This window comes from Balaenoptera borealis (assembly GCF_965194805.1).
Source record: "Balaenoptera borealis genome assembly, chromosome: X".
In the NCBI taxonomy this organism is placed as follows: Eukaryota; Metazoa; Chordata; class Mammalia; order Artiodactyla; family Balaenopteridae; genus Balaenoptera; species Balaenoptera borealis.
Window position 1 is genome coordinate 29,420,243 of NC_138881.1, and position 19,875 is coordinate 29,440,117.

The 19,875-nt window shown below is 36.8% G+C and overlaps 1 protein-coding gene and 1 long non-coding RNA gene across 9 annotated transcripts in view; one reads left to right on the forward strand and one right to left on the reverse strand.

Annotated features, from left to right (window-relative positions):
* DMD (dystrophin) overlaps window positions 1–19,875 on the reverse strand; it is a 2,485,149-nt gene that overhangs the window by 1,786,399 nt on the left and 678,875 nt on the right. The window lies entirely within an intron of this gene.
* Window positions 14,454–19,197, forward strand: LOC309620912. The gene is made up of 2 exons (XR_014239731.1): window positions 14,454–15,484; window positions 15,792–19,197. It is a non-coding gene; the product is annotated as an uncharacterized lncRNA (long non-coding RNA).

Sequence of the window (19,875 nt, forward strand, 5' to 3'; positions counted from 1 at the left end):
TACATGCGTGACAGTAAATAAAAGGGATAAGAAGTTACAAATATAGCAGTATCTAGCTAAATAAACAAATATGAAAATAAAGAGAGGAAAACCTAATTTCAGATAGAAATATACCTGACCAAATATGCCAAAATAGCAATGACAGCTTGCCTTGGGAAGTGAGAATATGGTTGATTTTTTTGTTTTAAATTCTTGTACTTCCTCCAACCCAATTTTGAATAATAAAAATGTCTTACTTCTATTACTTCAAAGTTTATCACAAATAAGCCACAAAATTACCCAAAAACTACATATTATAAAGTGTAAGAATCCCGGTTGTTTATTGCTTTTTCCTGCATCCATTTAACTTCTACAGGTCAACAGCCCTGCTCCTACATATTCCTAGAATGTAGGCTACATTTTCTCATCCAATGGGCATTGAGAAATCACCAACTGAAAATAGTTGAATGGGTAAGAAATCAAAACATTACTGGAGAAATTAATAATTTCACCTTTACAACAAGTGATATATAGTACTTCAATAATTTTAAATAATGAACTTTTGCATTTTTCCCCAAATCCATGTAAACGTGATTGGATGTTGAGGAAAATGATCAGTGTCACAGACTGTTATTTTTCACATGTGGTTATTAGCCTTCTTTTCCAACTTCTCACTGAATCCACAAATTTGAGTGCTTTGTCCATCTCCATATAACCATTTCAGCTAAAAATGCAGGAACACATTCCTCAAATTATCACCAAATGAAAATTTTATATCTAGCTTAAGAATCAGTATTACTAAGTCAATTATAGCAGGCAGGTGCTTAAGGAGAATAGTGTATTTAAAATATCTTAAGTATCATAATATCGAATGTAATTACAAAATTACTCTGTTTTGTGGCACCTTACAAGGACTTAAAATAAAACCTTAGGTAAATGCCAAATTTAAATGAAAAACTCAAATAACTAAATAAAGGGAACTATCCCTTTCTGAAAACACAGATATGTTAGCATTGCATGTATCTGTTTACATTGACCTCTTTTGATAACTTACCTAGACCAAAATAAATTGCCTGCTATATAAACTATATAGCTATGTTTTTTGGAATATCAGAAGTGTTTTAATTTGATTTGTTGCTTAATCTAGTGCCTACACTTTCCCAACAATTTCTAAGATCAGGGAAGAATACATTCTACACATTAATATCCAATTACCATCTAAATTTCAAGTTATTTTTAAAAATTTTAATCTTGTTCATGTTACCCCAGAATCTTTTCTGTTTGTTTCTATTTGGCTAAGTGTGGAAATAAAAATGCTAAATGAAGTAAAATAATTTTAACCTTCCAATCACTTGGGAGAATTTTTTTGGTGAAAATCATCATTTCTAAGGAGACACCAAAATTCTCTCTCAATTGCCCCTCTTCCCTCTCCCCCGAGCCTTGATGTTTCATCTACTTTTACAGTGAATAACATGTGAAAAAACAGAGCATTTTTCTTAACAGAAGAGAGCTTAACGATGTAGTCAGGCTAGACATTAACCAACCAGCATTTCACTTTCAATCTGAACACAAAGTGTTTTCAAGTGGGTCCCTTGGGCTCTTGAAAATAATTCAATTCTTAATTTCTGCATGGTGGGACAATATTTTGAGATACTAACCAATGCTTTTCCCTAAAATATTTTTGGTTACACTGAAACTCTGCCCCACTTTCCTTAATCAGACAACAGGGAGGGTGTCCCATGCTTATAACCTTATAGAAATAGTCAACATCCTGATTTTTGATTTTTCAAAATCTAAGTCCAGGCATTGAAAATATATTTGTAAAATACAGTAAAACGTCTAGGCCATTTTCTCCATCTCTTAGTCTAGATAATATTTTTCCTGGACTGGATGGAGCAGGCAAGGTGAAGGAGAAGCAAGAATGTTAGACAAGAGTATGTTCCTGAAAGAAAGAGTGGAACAAACATCACCACCCTCCCCCTCATCACCGCCATCCCCACCAGATACATTTAGGGGAAGCCAAGTGCAGAAGTAACTGGGTCTCGCTCCCTAGTGCAGCTCACCAGGAATGTGACAGGGCTCCAAAGTTATCCCAAACCCAGGATAGAAGTATGTGCAATGTATTCGAGCAGATGGGCATGAGATGGCCACCTAGTACCCATGAACTTCAGCAGTGCAGAGGGTGCAGTAGAACCATTTCCCATATGCCTCCAGAGAATGCTGTGCTCAGTAGGTTTGTGGAGGACCCAGAGTAAGGTAACAGTCACACTTTTCTTGTCTGTACAGAGATATGAAAAAGCGTAGGGCTTGGAAACAACGAACAAGGTCCCTATGGGACCAACATGCATAGAATCTGGTAACCCATGCCCACCGGCAAATCTTGGCACTGTATCAGTCTCCCTCCAAAAATTTAAGACGAAACCCCAGAGAAAAGTGGAGCATATCAGTCCTTAATTGGCTGATTAAATGTGTGGAATCTGACAGAAAGAGGCTTAATATATAAAGTAAGTTCAGATACAGAAAAATGCAGTTACTGAGATTCACTGCCACTGCATGTAGGGGCTTATCTGGGGATTTCTAAGACCCATACAGCATCTGAACCACAACACAAACTGGTAACAAAGCACACACAAGAATTAGAGCCAATTGATCTTGAGACAAAAGTCTGTGACCCTGAGAGAGAAACAGCGAGGAGACATGAAGGGGACACTCAGAAGTCACAGTGAATTTCTGAAATAATGGTCTACTGGGATGAGACTGTTGGAAAGTTCTATGGACTGCTTTAAACGTTCTGGGTATTTTCATAGGTTCTGGCAGAAGATGAAAATAGTGAACTCCTTGTAAGATTTTGGAGACAAACTTAACATCAGACTCTGAGTTTCTAAAAGGACTGAAACTTTCCTAGATATGTTATAAACATATCTACATTGTTAATTTTGTCTTATAGAGTATAGTCAATTAGCATCTTAAAATTACAACAAAATAATTATTTAATACTTATGTAAATATAAATGAGTAAAAGCACATACATACATAGATAAATACATACATAAATGGGACAAAACTTTTCCTAGAGCAGGAAGTCAATCGGCACCAGGTGCAGATACAAAGGCAGGAGAACCCACTATGCCGGAAAAGTACACCCTTAATCTGTTCTGAATGTGGTTCCTGGGGCATGGGTGAGAGACTGTGTCTTGGAGGAATTTTCTAGGTAGTTTCAACCCAACTCCAAGAGAAAAACTTTTCAAAGGCAACAGCTGAAAAAAAAAAATGCCAATACCTTCCTTTGGCTTTGATAGTAAGAAGGTTGAACAGTCTCAGATGCTTTGGGAAATCCAAGAAGAGAATGTTTCTCATAATCTGGAGCTGTGTTATCCAACACAGTAGCCAACTGTGGCTATTGAGTGGTTAGTGAGCATTTGAGATGTGGCTGGCGCGATGGAGGAAGTAAAATTTTAAATCTGCTTAATTTTGCTTCATTTTCGTTTTAATTTAAAACTGAAGCAGTGTCAACTATTTTCCCATTAAACATAACTTCATTCATTTCGTAGGACAGCAGTTCACTTCAACCCATGAAAACTGGGCGCCTGAATTCAGATGTGCCGTGAGTGTAAAACGCCCACCGGAATTTGAAGGCTTAGTACATTCTTATTAAGAATGTAAAATGTCTCACTAGTATTTTGTATTGATTGCACACAAATAATAATAGTTTAGATATATTGAGATGAATTAATTATTAAATTAATTTTTCTTGTTCCTTTTTACTTCTTTTTAAAGTGACTACTAGAAAACTTGAAATTACAAATGTAGCTCATGTCACATTTCTATCAGACGGTGCTGATCGGGAGTACAGCTCCAAAACATAGCAAGAAACCAGACTTACATTTCTTCCACATCTGAGTTTTGACACCAACATTCATTCCTGCTACATACACACTGGTATGCGTATCTAGCACATAAATAATGAAAACCAGACACTTTCTTCTCATCAAACCCCTCAAATATCTATCAGGTAAAAACGAGAGAAAGAGAGGTTAGAAAAGGGAGAAAGAGAAATAAGTGGATCATATAAATTAAGATACAGTAACAACATTAGAATCATGAGGATTTAAATCTACATCTTCTGAGAAAAGCACAAGATTCAGTCAAAGTAAATTTAAAAATTGATCGAAATTTAATTTAATTTCCTTGTTCATCCATTTTTTTTTCTCTTTACTAGTTTTCATGGGAACCAGCACTTACAGTCACAACTTTCAGTCTCCCTGCACCTCTGTTTTCTTATCAGTAAAATTGGAACTAAACCTACTGGACTCACCAGGCCATCCCTTGAATCAGATCCTAGTTTGGGGGATACTGGCTACATGTGCCCATGGTTAGTACAGCCATGTGACACAGAAATGCAAGCCACAGAACCCTGATTCTCCAGGTATTAAATTTGCTAGTTTACAACTTGGAAAACATTAAGCATGAGATTTCAAGCAATTTCCTGAACAGCAGGGAGATTCTCCAGTGGGGCCCTCGCAGAACACACAGCTGTAAACTTTATCTACAGTTTGCACCTGACCTGGCCTCTGGCTACCACTCAACCTCTCACACTCTGATCCAGTTTCTAGTCTTCCATCAATCTCTAGAACTCAGCAAACTCTTATGCCACTCAAATACTTCCCTGTAGTACTGACAACAGTACTGCACATTAACATCACTTGAGGAGCTTATAATTTTTTTTCTTTTTTCTTTTCTTTTTTTTTTTTTTTTGGATCGCACCTTGTGGCTTGTGGGATCTTAGTTCCCCAACCAGGTATTAAACCTAGGCCCTCGGCAGTGAGAGCACGGAGTCCTAACCACTAGACCACCAGGGAATTCCTGAGGAGCTTTTAAAAACATACCAATGGGAGCCAAATACACAGAAGACCTGATTCAATTGGTCTGGGATGTGATGTAGAACAAGGTATTTTTCCAAAGTCCAGCAGGTGATGCTAATTGCAACCAAGGTTAAAAAGGACTAGATTAGATCATTGCTTGCTGTGAGCATGTTCTGTGTTTAGCAGTCCAGTTTCTATGCCCCCTTCCTTTGGTAACATTATACGAAACATAATTAGGGAAAACCCTCTTCTGCTGTACTCTGTGTGTTTACTGGTGTTGCTTCCAGATTGGGCCTAGACGATCGGTACATCCCATCCCCTTGGACACAATGAGTGTTTAAGCATGAGCATCAAAGACTAAAATCCACCTTAAAGGCATGGGAAGACTTAGGAACTTAATTCTCCCATACATGATGGTGACTGGCTGCCTTTAACGAACACTTTCTCTTGGGAAGTTTATATTAGAGTGAAAATCATCTATCCCTAGGGAGTAGGGGTAACTGTAGAAGCAGAGACTGAAAGCAGTTAATTCTTAAGAATGGTGCAACAACACCTAAAATGGTAGACCAACTGCTGCACTGTCTACTTCAAGGGTCCAGTTTTTCATGAATCTAGATTCTGTGACTACAGTTCTCTGAAGTGACATTGCAGTCTCCTTGATGTTTGGTTATTCAGCTGTTGAGACAGTTTCCTGACCTTCCTTCTATCCCTATGCATCCTTTAAACAAGCTGATTTTGTCTCTGTTCCATGTAACATAAGAGACTATATTTAGAGCCACATTATACCACAATTCCGTGCTGTGTCCTCTTGGATATGTTTGTTACCATTAGTTCTTGTCCTCCACTTCCTCCTCTACAGAATTAAGAGAATAATATCACTTATGCCCTATATCTGTGGCTGTGAACATATGTTTACATGATGTGTGTGATGTATGTAAATTATCTTGTATGGTAGACACCCTTTTGGACATTATAGTGATCATCTTCCTCCTCAGTCATCTTTATCACTATTGAAGGCCTTAAAAAAGTCTTTAGAGATGATTAAATTTATTGTGGCAAACAGTGGGGTTATTAAGCAAAGTAGTGAGCTGTGGACACCCAAATTTCTTTCTTGAGCCATTATCACAATTAAGTTGGAAAAATGAAACATATCTTAGAATTTTTTTCCCATATCCACAAAAAGAGCATCATATCTACTGAAACTAAATTCTTTGTGCTAATAAATAATCCCCTACTTTTTCTACTGCAGTATATTGATTTACTGGTCCCATTTTTCACTCTGAGATAATAAAATTATGTATCTGGCCTATGGTGGGACAAGTGATCTCCTTTGGTCAAAGGGATGTTAACAAACACGACACAAGCAGAGACTTGACATCTGGGCTTGCTACCTTGTAACCCAGTTAGAAATGTAATGCCCATGAGAAACAACATGTACGGAGTAGCCAGCACCACTTCAGCTTGGGCTTCAGTTTGCAACACATTGAACAAATCTAAACTCAACCTGCAGCTTGAAGCCATGCCCACAGACCTGCAACCTGAAGCAGAGCCACCCAGGTGACCATCTTAGGTCAACCAGTCCTGCCTGACCATGAGAATCACTGCTTGTTGGAAGCTGCTAAGTTCAGGGAAGGGTTCTTACACAACAGTATTGTGGTAAGAGCTGACTAATACCTTTACCCAGATAAACCTATTTTTTGGTACCATGATTATATGCCTCACTAGTTTTCATTGTTTTCATTGACTAGTTGTCATTGTTGTTTCTCTGTGTGTGTTTCAACAAAGTCAAATATCAACTCTAGGGACAATACTAGTGTCTGAGTCATCTCCATGTACCATAACAAAATATCATAGACTGGGTGGCTTGAACAATGGAGATTTTCTCACAGTTATGGAGGGTGGAAGTCTGAGATCAGGGTGCCAGTACTATCAGGTTCTGGTGGGAGCTCTCTTCCCAGCTTATAGAGAGCGACCTTCTTGCTATGTTCTCACATGACAGAGAGGAAGAAAACAAGTTCTCTGGTTTCTCTTCTTATAAGGGCACTGATCCCACCAGACCAGGGCCCCACCCTTATAAACTCATCTCCAAATACATTGAGGGCTAGGCTTTTAACATTCAGTCCATAACAATAAATAAAGGACTACAACATTTATTTTATTCAGTAACATTTTGCTTTATGAGTGACATGAAATTGGTGATGCAGTTTGTTTAGTTATATAATACCACGACAAAGATTAAGGACTGAACCAGAGCAAATACTTTACAGTCCTGCTTCAATTAATCAGAACTGAGTTCTCTAGGATTATAAAAGGAAAGTTGTAGTTCTAAAAAAGATCCAACCTTCCCTCACATATGAGTGGAATGTGGGGTGCTGTGCTAATCCCCCTGCAGTTGGGAGCTTCATGATTGATCAGGTCATGACTTTGGCTTGTGGAAGATAGATTTTTGAGAGCATTCTGGGGGCAGCAGCCATTCAGATACTCCCGCTCCAACGGGACACAGTCTCCAACAGTCAAGAGGCAGAATCCAGGCCAGTATAAGGCAATAAAATAAACAATGAGGGTTCCAGGCCACAGCAAGAAGATTCCAAGTGGATGTTTAAAAGCAGAACTGGAAAGATTCTTATGGAGCTATTAAGGGTGCTGAGATGGCTTGGGATATGTGCATGCGTGTGTGTGTGTGTGTGTGTGTGTGTGTATATGTATGTATATGGTATAAATATATGGGATATATATATGAGATATGTGTGTGTCTATCTATCTATCTATCTATCTATCTAACTATATGGTATAAATAAGCAATATTCCTACTCTTCTTTTCTTACAACTCTTAAAATTATCCATGAGATAAAGTACAGTCTAAAGGAAGGGATCATCTAGTACACTGGGAACTAGTAACACTTTTCTTGCCAAGGTTGAAAAGAATGATAATGACTGTAATGACTTATAAGAAAATTAAATCTAAGAGCACAGCCTCCAAGAAGAAACCATGATACAGGGTTTATGTACACAGCTGTGCTATCAAAAGAATTCGATGTGCTGTGCCCTGATGCTTTTCCTCTGAAGAGTTCAAAAATATGTGGAGAATACCCTACTCCTTCATATAACCCTGAGCAACCTGCTCTAGCCCGTTTAATTGGTATGCTGTGATCATACCCCTCTTGATGACACCCCTAGGGTATAATAGGAGGCAGGTTTCACCTTAGCACCTTTCATCATACAGGAAGTAAACTGCTTTATGGATAAAAATAGCTCGGCATAGACTCACTATTGACACCAGCCATCCCTGGTGACTTCAGGGCTCATCAGCAATGCACAACTGTTTTAAAATAAAGCCAAGAGTCGCATATATAATTGAAATTGCAGGGATAATGAGAAGGAAACAGCAAGAGGTCACAATGCTTTGAGGGCTGAGCTATAGATTAGAAAAAATTAGGGCCCTAAAAGAAACCCTGTTGAAGGGGTTTAGGGATAGAGCTATTTTTAAAGCAGTGATAACAGAACAATGGTGTCACCTCACATAACACTCCAGTAACTAAGATAATTCACTTGACTGCAAGACTAATGAAACACAGGGTGTGAAATGGAGAGCTATTTTTCAAGGTTATTCAAGTTAAAGTTTCGAGCAACTGAACATCCCCCATTTTCCAATGGGAGATAACCCTTAGTTTTCACTGCATTTAACTGTCTTTGCCATATTAAATGCATTAGCAGAAGGCGGATTTTAAACAGCTGTAAGTGAAAATATTTTTTAGATTCAAGAACATTGTCGTGTACAGAATTTAAATTGTTGTATGATGAAAAGTTAAAATGTGAGCAACTATAACAGCAAATCTTCAGGATAAAATGTTTATAGCCTTTACTTTTGAGGGCTTTTGCATTGAGGAAGTCTGTTTTTCATCTTCTCCAATGATACTTTAAAATGAGCCTTCAAGCACCTACAACAGTTACAAAAGCAAATTGCTTTTACTCTGACTGGGCATTTTATGTGTTTTTATTTTGCATATTAAATATGCCCTTAAAATAGTTCTACTTCAGTTCACTTGTTAGAAGTTCACAACAAGGCTTTGACTAAACTCGAGTTTCTGAGGAAATTTCTTAAATCAATGTAAAAAGTATTAATGGTGACTACAATTTTATTCTTTTTAGAAAAACATCTCAGATATAACCATAAAATAGGGGATCAAAAAAAATACAGGAAGGAGAAGGGAGAAGGTCAGGGGAGATCATGGGAGGTGAGGGGAAGCAAGAGGTGAAGAGAAAAACAGTGATTTTCATTATTATCAGATAAACTGAAGCATAAGTAGAAAAAGTCAATGACATTACGAAGTGTTTCATAAGAAAACACAGTTTTAGGTTGGAGGGTTCTAATTTCGGGAATCTTTACTATTTGGACAATCACAATTATCCTTTTAATGTTCCATCTGATTTACCAGCTTTCATGTAATAACAACCAGTTAATATCCTCTGGCAACTTTAAAACACTTGCCAACTTCTGTTGTATAATTCAAGTGAAAGAGGTGGATATACCCAAAGGCTTATCTGGGTTTTGTCTTCATTTTTCCTATTTTAAAGTTCAAAACAAGTCATTTTTTCTTTCTTCTATGCAATCAATATAAAATATGTGTCCGTAATATTAAGGAGAGCAGGACTGTGTTTGTTAGCAGGCTTAGTTCAATGAAATAGTAGGCAAGCATTTTTTCTTAATTAGTCCTCCCCTCTGAAGTTTTCTCCGCTTTAAGCAGTAAATGAAAATGTAGTGAGCCCCTCACAGTATTCTTCTTTCAAATTAAAGGAGCTGTCATGCAATAAAGCATATCCATGTTAAATATAATCACAAATCCCAAATGTAGAGCAGTCATTTTATTTTTAAGGGATTTTTTTTTCATAAGCCAGGAATGAAATTGCTTTGACAAATAATTGTTGTGTATTTACACTTTGCTCTAAATGTAAGCTTCCAAGTGGGCTTTAAAAAAAATTAATTTGCATTAAGAACCATGTTCTCACAAGATGTTTGTTTTGCTACAGAGATATGCTCTGTTCCCTTATTGCCATCCACAAGAGTAAAGAAAGGTAAGGCACCAGAGTTTGAGAAGTCAGACTGTGTTTCTGGCCTATTTGAGGAAGTTCTGGGGCTGCGCCCATCATGTCACCCAGTAAAAAAGTCAATTCCTGTTTCTCCAATATCAGAAACAAAAGACTTGAACTGGAAGTCACTGAGCTAATTCAGATCCCAAAATACATTTTGCGGGACTTGTACAGAATTTTTAACTGGAGGAAATCTTTTCAAATTAGTCATCAAATAAGGGGTGATCACCTACTGTGTGCCAAGGCACTGTTCCAGGGGCTTGGGATTCATCAGTAGACAAAATGAAAAAAAAAAAAAATCCCACCTTATGAGGTAGTATACTAGGAGATGCCAGTTAAAAATCCAGACTCAAAAAATGGAACACCTGGCAAAAATACCTCTAAACTCTGCCATGGCCACCACTGGATTGAACTCAACAGCAGTCACCCATTTTAGACTAGCCACGGGCATTCCATTTGCCAGGAGTTCTGTCTAATTCACACAACGTCCAAATGCATTTAGATTCACATGTTTTACTCATTTCCATTACCTCTCAGGTTCATGTATGCATTTTAGTTTTGGACTCTTGATCTAACCCCTGCATTATTTTATTTTATCTTATTTATTTCATTTCATTTTAGGTTCTTGTTTTTTATCCAGTATAATATCATATAAAAGGTTTATACTCAATTCTAAGGCAGAATGTTCTAGATTCTTAAATTGGCTTTGGCATAAATAAGTTGAGTAAATTTGAACAAGTCACTTAACCTCTGTGTGACCCAGTTACATCGTAAATAAAAAAAGAGTTTTAACTTGGTGAATCTGAAACTGAATTCTTAGAAATCCCGTGTTTCATTTGAGCAGCTCTAATTTTGGTCTCATGTTTGGGTCTTCCTTAAGCTAGATTTTGTTTAAAGAGAGTTTATTGCTAAAGAAAAAAAAAAGTTTGGAAACCATTGGGATATATGATCTCTATGATCCCTTACAATCTTAAGCTTATATGATTTAACATTATACAAATGCAAATTTTGTTTTCTTATTTAACTTTTAATGTATAAATGTCATACTCCCTCAAGTTGCTTAAAATTCCTTAAGTTGGAATAAGGTCTTATAGACTGCTCTTCCACAGTATTCAATTAACTGCATAATAAACTAAAAATATTCACAGAAACTAGTAGACATCTGGCAAAATTATATAGGCAAGAATGGAAATAGTAAACACAGAATGAATATTTGGAGGAAGAAACGGTAGTGTATTTGGGAAGGGTCTCATAGGGAGGGTCTCTGAGTATTGGTAATATTTTGTTTCTTAAGCAAAGTGAACACAAGGAACAGTTCAAGGCATTAGTGTTCTAGATATAAATTGTGTATGTACATATATTATGACTGAAAAAAAGGAACTTTACATCTATAGTTCCTTTGATTTAAGCCCACATTTCTAGGCAAAATGTCTCACACAAAGAAAGTAAAAACAACCCAAAGTAAAGGTATTTTGTTAAAACTGTCAGGTGGTGTTTAAATTGTAAATAACATTTTAATTTAAAATATTTTATTATTTATTTACTATCAATTCTTCCAATAAGCCCAAAAAGTGAAAATGCCTGTGGTATAAAAATATCTAAAATGTAAGGTAGTCAGCAGCTGCTCTTCCAATAAGACTAAAAGATGAAAATGTTTGTTATATATAAAAAAACTAAAGTATAAAGTAATGTTATATTTTGAAAAAAATCAAGCTCTAGTTTTTAATTTTATGAAACAATAAATTCTTACTTATAATTTAATATAATTAAGTCAGAATCAAATACTGTTAACACTTAAGTTTTTAAACTCATAGAAAAATACATATTCCAAAAATGTAATAAACAGCATTTATACTGCTAAACATTTATATCAATATCCAAAGATAATCTCTCTCATTGCTACAATAATTTTTTAAAGGAAAAATAATTTTGAAGGCAAACCAGTGTATAGTTTGAAGAGGTTATTTGTCTTCCTTAAAAATCTTGAAACTTTTAAATGATCTACATTAAATTTTGAAAAATATTATCTTCAAATATATCATTTCTTAAACTACAAGCTCTGCCAGACTGCTAAGAACTCTCAAAAGACTACAATTTGCAAGTGTAGCCACTGTTTTGAAATACTAATTTTAACCTTACTTTTGAAACTACCTAATGAGAAATTGCCTAATTTTGAGACAATATTCATAAAAAATCCATATTCCACATAGTCATGAGTTAAGTATCAGCATTATGAGTAGCTATTTCAAAAGCTGGTTTCTTATGTACCCTGTGCCATTTAAAGTTTTTTCCATAAATGTTTAACCCCTACTGGTACCACCACCATATTATAGGAAATGCTAAAATCACAATCATATAGAAAAATAAGCTTAGAGATCAGTATAGATGGTCTGAACATGAATATAGTAAAGGGGTTAGGTACGGAGGATGATTAAGTTATTCACCATATCCTTTCATCTACTTTTATCTATTTTATGTTTTACTTGTAAATTATAAGCAGTTATTCAACCTAATTTTTGACCTCATAAAAAGTATAAGTAAGCTCTTCAGTATTAAATGACAATGTATGAACATTTTGTTTATAGACACGTATGTTGTTGTATTTTGACCAATCTTTATACCAATTTCTGGAATAATATATTAAGTAAAACTTTACAAGAGAATAATATATACCATACAGATTATAAAAATACAATAGCAAAAAAATGAGTAAAAGAAATTCCTTCTTAGCAAGCTTCATACACACACACACACACACACACAGACACACACACACACACACACACACAGATATTTTCTTTGCTAACATACACTCAATTTTCACATAATATATCTTGCTAATGCTCAAATAGACACAAATGAAAAATTTACAAAAGTGTTTATATAGTTCTGGCAGAAAGTACGGTGCATTAGAGGAAAAATAATCATGAGATTTTTAGAAAGAGACCAAATTTTAATATAATGAGTGCTAATTCAGTTTAACTCAGTCAATATTTACCACATACAAACAATGTCCTAAGCGCTGATAATTAAACATAAGTATTTTCTAAATCAGAAGTGGGCAATGCACATTTCTCTGTATATAAATAGCCAGACATATTACTCTATCCCTGTCTTAGGAGTATCCCAAAGTACTAGTCTGAACTGCTATAAAGCATGCAACTCAAAGTAACTCATTAAATGGCCCTACAGACAAAATAATAAGCCATCCTTAATATGCACAAGAGAGGGAAATAAAAGCTTTCATTTCTTGGGGGGAAAAACACTGGAATGGCAGAAAGATAAGATTTTTGAAGAAAAAAAGAAAAAGACACTTGTCAGTCCCAAGGGACACATTTCAAGAAGCAGCATATACTGGAGAAAGTGAAAAAAGGTAAAACATGACTGATGTAAGAAAACAACTTTAAATTATAAATTGTATAGTATCTATAAACCAGGGAAATATCCAAAATTAAAAACAAGGCAAGAAAATATAACTAAAGAAATCCCATTAATTAGGAGCAATTAGAAGGATTAAGTGCAAAAAAAAAAATGTAACTGAGAGCAGATTAACCTTTTAAAGTAAGAGCATTCATAGCAACATCTAGACCAAAGCAGAATTTATCTGATAAAATTTTATCTGATACAACTACATGAGAGACAAGCATGGATACTGAGCTCATTGTATGTATGTTTCTCTGGGCATTACATAAAGAGGTTAACATACAGCAATTGAGAAAAAAATAATGCACGATATTATTTCTTCAGGAGAAAAACATAAATTTACTCCTAGCTAAACACTTACTCATTGATGGTATTATGGCCAAACAAGGAACTTTTCTAATGTGGTCCATCTCTCCTACAAAATAGTCTCAGTTATTCATTCATTCATTCATTCATTTCGTTTTCTGAAATCTATGTGCCAGGCACATGCTTGAGGATAAGAAGTAAAAATAAAACAACACTCTGCTCAGGGAGCTTACAATCAAATAAGGAAGAAGATGTAAATTACTACCATCTATCAGTCTACCCAAGCTGGAAACCTGACCTCATCTCATTTCTTTCTTCCTCTTTACCCCATATTTAGTATCACTCACCTGGTTCTACTGATCCCTACCTCCTAACTCTATTTCCAGTTGTGTCCCTTTGTCTTCATCTGGCTCCTACCAGAATCTCTCAATGCATATTAAAAGCTTCTAATCTCCTATCTATTCTCTCCACCACAGGATTATCTTGTAAAACATATTTCTTTTTGTACTAACACACTGATTAGAGCCACAACATGGCCCCCACCCCAATGACCACATTATAAAATTCCATCTCTTTAACACGACTTATAAGACCTTGCTGGCCTGCTTATCTTTCTATTCCCACATGAGCTCCCTTCATCCAACTTTCCATTAAATCACCCACTTTATAACCATACTGAGCACTCTCAGTTCTCACATGGCATAATGTCCTCTCTTATCATGGAGCTTTGTAGGTGTAGAACATATTGCCTTGACTAACTCTCATGAGCTTAGAAAACACTTCTTATAAGTACCATCCCCATACTCCCTGATAGGATTACATGTCCCTCGCCTACCATCTTCTCTAGTACTGTAATTTTCTGTTTATTTTCTCTATCCCTCACTAGATAACATGTTCTTTGAGTGTTAGGAGCACTTTACATTATTTAATAATTCCATTTCTAGGGCCAAGGGTACAGTACTTGTCATATAGAAAATTCTTTTTTTTTAATAAATTTATTTATTTTATTTTATTTACTTTTGGCTGCGTTGGGTCCCTGCCGCTGCACACGGGCCTTCTCTAGTTGCAGTGAGCAGTGGCTACTCTTTGTTGCGGTGTGCGGGCTTCTCATTTCTCATTACGGTGGCCTCCCTTGTTGCAGAGCACAGGCTCTAGGCATGCGGGCTTCAGTAGCTGTGGTTCGCGGGCTCAGTAGTTGTGGCACGTGGATTCTAGAGCACAGGCTCAGTAGTTGTGGCACACGGGTTTAGGTGCTCTATGGCATGTGGGATCTTCCCGGACCAGGGATCGAACCCGTGTCCCCTGCATTGGCAGGCGGACTCTCAACCACTGTGCCACCAGGGAAGCCCATAGAAAATTCTTAATAAATAGTTTTGAAATAGATAAGAGATCTGATAAATGAGTGAATGAATGAATGAATGAATGAATGAAATGTCTGCAGTTTGAAATGATAATTCTACTCTAGTGGTATGCACAGAGAACGGTGTGAATAAAGGGGTAGTGTTCCTAAAACAAATTAATGGGCAGGATGGTTCTGAGAACAATATATCCAATTTTTAAATGTACATAGTCTCTGACATAGCTCTTCTACTTCTAGAATTGAGTTACTAACACAAAGAAATATAAGTTATCTGTACTGCAATATTCTTTATACTAAAGTATCCTTTGTAATAACAAATATAGGAAACAACCTAAATGCCATAGGTTGGCATTTAGTTGAATAAATGGCTGTATATCTATACCACAGAATACTATGCAAATATTAGACTGACAAAGTTCCATATGTTGAGATAAGAAATGATAAACTATATTGTTAAGTAAAAAAGGCAAGGAGGGCTTCCCTGGTGGCGCAGTGGTTGAGAATCTGCCTGCCAATGCAGGGGACACGGGTTCGAGCCCTGGTCTGGGAAGATCCCACATGCCGCGGAGCAACTAGGCCCGTGAGCCACAATTACTGAGTCTGCGCGTCTGGAGCCTGTGCTCCGCAACAAGAGAGGCCGCAATAGTGAGAGGCCAGCGCACCGCGATGAAGAGTGGCCCCCACTTGCCGCAACTGGAGAAAGCCGTCACACAGAAACGAAGACCCAACACAGCCATAAATAAATAAATAAATAAATAAATTTTTAAAAAAAGGCAAGGAGCAGAAGAATGTATACAATATGTCACCATGTGTAGGAAAGTATATACACACATGTCCATGAACACATATATATTTGGATAAGCACAGTATATTTCTGGAATGATACATTTAAAATCTAGAAACATTGATTGCCTCTGGGAGACTGAATTGAGGAACCAGAGTATCAGTGAGACTTATATATATATATATATATATATTTTTACTTTATGAATTCTGTACCATGTGCATGTATTAACTCATAAAATAAGAAATAAATCAATAACGAATAGCTAAACAGCTAAACAAATACAACTTAGAGGGATGTCCTCAGAGAAGGTGATGCCAGATCGGCTATTTGAATGATGCACAAGAGTTCTATTAAATTGAGAACCAAGAGAAGAGCATGCAGGGAGGAAGACTGGCCTAGATAAAGGCATGGTATATAAAAAAGAAATGATCCCTGCGGGAAAACCCAGATTTTGTATAATTAGAATGAAGTATATATTGCTGGGGGTGGGGGATTAAGTTGGAAAAGAAGGGAGGTATACAGAGGAAGCAAGAGAGAGGGAGGCAGGGACTAGATTATGAAGGGCCTTTTGTGCACTGATGAGATTATTTTTAGCATGAAAGCTGGACAGAGACATTAAACCAGTGGTTTCCAACGGTGGCTGCACATGACAGTCCCCTAGGAACTTTTAAAAAATGCTCACTCCCAGGTCCCCATCTTCAGAAATTCTGTTTTAATTGATCTTGGGTGGGGCCTTGTGATTCTAATATGTAGCCAAGGTTGCAAACCACTGCATTAACAGATTTTAAATAAAGTACATGTAGAGTTTTCTATTGTAGAAAGACCGCTAACCCTGGCAGTGATTAGACTGAATTTGGGGTACACTAAAATGTACAAGATTTTTTAAGATATTATCATCATAAGAGTGAAGATCTAAAGACCTTAACTAATGACAGGTAGTGTAACCAAAAGTGGGGTCCAGCTGCTCGCCACTCAAAAGCCAATAAAGAGGCCAGGTTGGTGGAAAGGAAAGTTTGCTTTATTTTGGATGCTGGCAACCATGGGGGAGGGCAGATGCCTGTCCAAAGGCCGACTCCCCCACCCCCCAACAATCAGTGGGCAAGAGCTTTTATAGGAGGAGGGAGGGGGCTACATGCAGAAACAGCACAGTCAGCTCTGACCGTCCTCTTGATATTGGTCATCGGTGGTCTGACCTGCATCTACAGCTTGGTCATCATGTAGTTAACTTCTTCCACCTGGTGGGGGTGTCAGTCTCTACAAGACAGCTCACAGGATACGGCTCAGAGCATTATCTGTAGCCCTTAAGGAGGAACAAAAGGCCCCTGACTATGCTTACTGCCTAAACTATTATTTGGTCTCCTTTGACTGTTTTCCTTTGTTTCTGCATTTTCTCACTTCTCTGATTAAACTTATTCTTCGGCTAAAGGTTTTCCACAGACAAAAGGCAGGCTGAGGACATGGGGAGGGGGGCAAGGACCACAGGGTCCTGCTCCGTTTCAGTAGGAAGGATGGATAAGAAATGGAATATTCCGTTTTTATGGAGATGGAACACAGGAGAGGTAAGACGCCATGGTGATTACAAACACTGGTTCAGGTTCAAATTCTACTTCTGCCATTTTGTTGCTGTGTGACCTTAGACAAGTAATGTAGCTTCTGTAAGTCTCTTTTTCCACACATGTAAAATGCAAACAATCATAATAATACCTGCACCACAGAAATTCTTGACTGGCAGATCAAGTAAATAGCTGATTACAACATCAAAGACACAGCAAGCCCTCAACAACTAACAGCCGTTATGAGAAATCTGCTGTCACATTAGATGTGCGGGATGAGTGAGAGGAAAAGGTGAGGCTTGGCTTTTGGAATTTCTATGTAATCTTTTTACTGAAATAAGACATATGTAGAGAAAATTGTACAAGTCATAAGTGCACAGTTCAATGAATTTTCACTGACTTAATGCATCTATTTAACCAGCATTCAGGTCAAGAAGTGAACATTGTCAGGACCTCATGCTCTCTTCAAGGCATCACTCCTAGATTTTTTATTTGGCTCACTGAGTATCAATATTTAGAAATACCCTTCACCAATAGAAATACTCTAAGAAGAGGTGCAATAGAGATGATGATAGGTTTACTTTTGGACAAGTGGGGTCAGGGGCCTGTGGGATATTCAAATGGAAATGTCCAGAAGGTTTCGAGCAGAATACAGGGTAAGGCTATAGACACCAAGTTGATAGATTTTAGCATTTAACTAGTAACTGACATTAAAAACAGTCCTTTTTGTAATTTTTTAAAGATGTATAATTAAAATGATTAGGCACTGTATGTTGTTGGTGACACAGTTCAAAGTAAGAAAGAGAAAGAAGAGGAAGAGATCCCACTCTTTGGCCACGTTTAAAATCATGTCATATATCTCTTGTTATTTAATGTACTTATGTATTTCTGAAAACAGTCCTTACTGGAACCATGGGACTTTCCACAGAGAAACAATCAGATTTGAAACTGTTTTAAGTAAATACGTAAAATTATTATAGTATCCTATGTTATCTTGCTATAGAATGACAAATTTTGTTACTGACAAATACAGCAACATTTTGCTTTCCAACCAAATTAGGAACCCTGGATACATTTTATTTTTTCAGATAATTTCATAGAAATGAGCAGGAGGCACATAAAGTTGGGGATTCACCAATTTTGTGAGGATTTAATTGCTCACAAGAGACAGATGCTAGACGGGCCCCCTTGGCAAAGAATTTGTGATGAAAAGGTTCTAAAAAATAATTTGAAGCATCCTCAGTTGCAATAAAAGGACATGGTTAAGAAAAATGCAACATTTTACTGTTGATGTTTAATAAATATTTACTATAAGCTGTGGCTGTGTCTGTCTCATTTTTCTGATCTTAGCGTAAACACCACCTCCTCAGATACCACCTACTCTAAAGTAAATTTCAATGGTCATTCTCTACTGCCCTTTTCCTTGAGAGCACTCAACATGATTTAAAAGTATATATTTAGTTGTTTGTTAACCAGCTTATTCGCTGTCTTACCCCTAACGTATTAGCTTATGAAAGGTTCAGCCATATTCATTTGGTTCACCACCATATTCCTGCCACCTAGAAGAGGGCATGAATCATTTGCAGGGATTCTCAATCTTGACATTACTGACATTTTTGGTGAGTTACTTCTTTGTTATGATGGGCTCTCCTACATGTTGTAGCATGTTTAGCAGCATTCCTGGCCTCTGCCCATTAGATACCAGCAGCACTGCCCCCCTCTTCAGTTGTGACAACTACAAATGTCTCCAGACATTGCCATATGTCCCATGGGGGGCAAAATTGCCCCCAGTTGAGAAACACTGAATTACTGAGTAAATAAATGAACAAATGAATGAGTGAGTAAAAAAATAAATGTCTGATTGCTCAGAAAACAGAAGTAGGGGAAAAGAGCATTCTAGCCAATGAATGTACATAAGTAGACACCAAGGGGGTCAAAAGTTTATTACATTCAAGAGCTAAGAAGGAGATAGCTTGTCTAAAGCTGAGTTGAAATTGGCGAGGGAGGCAAGTGTCAGTTATATAGGTCAAGGTAAAAGATTTGGAATTTACTCTTGGTAGAATGAGAAGAGTTTTAATGAAGAGGTGAGATGATTTAATTGACCTTTTCAAAAGGTTTCTCTGAGTGCTACAATTAGGATGACAGAAGTGAGGCAAGAGTGGAGGAGGGAGACCGGTTCGGATGCTATTTTGTTACTCCAGGAAGATGATGGTGGCACACGGAAGTGGAGAGGTTGAGAGGGACCATACTAATCTGTAGGTTAGACCAAATCAATCTGCCAAGCAAAATGGATTCTATATAAATATTATGATCAGGAAAAATTTATCGGAATGGCATCTGTTATGTAGGATATATATGTGGTTATTTTACATATAGGTAAATGAAGCTAAGACACTGATTTTATGAAAGATTTTAAAAATCACTTACTCTATGCATTTCTTGATTGACTGTGATGTCCTCTAAACTTCGGAATAAAAACATTTTACTTTAAATTCATGAGCAAGTACTCTACTGAGT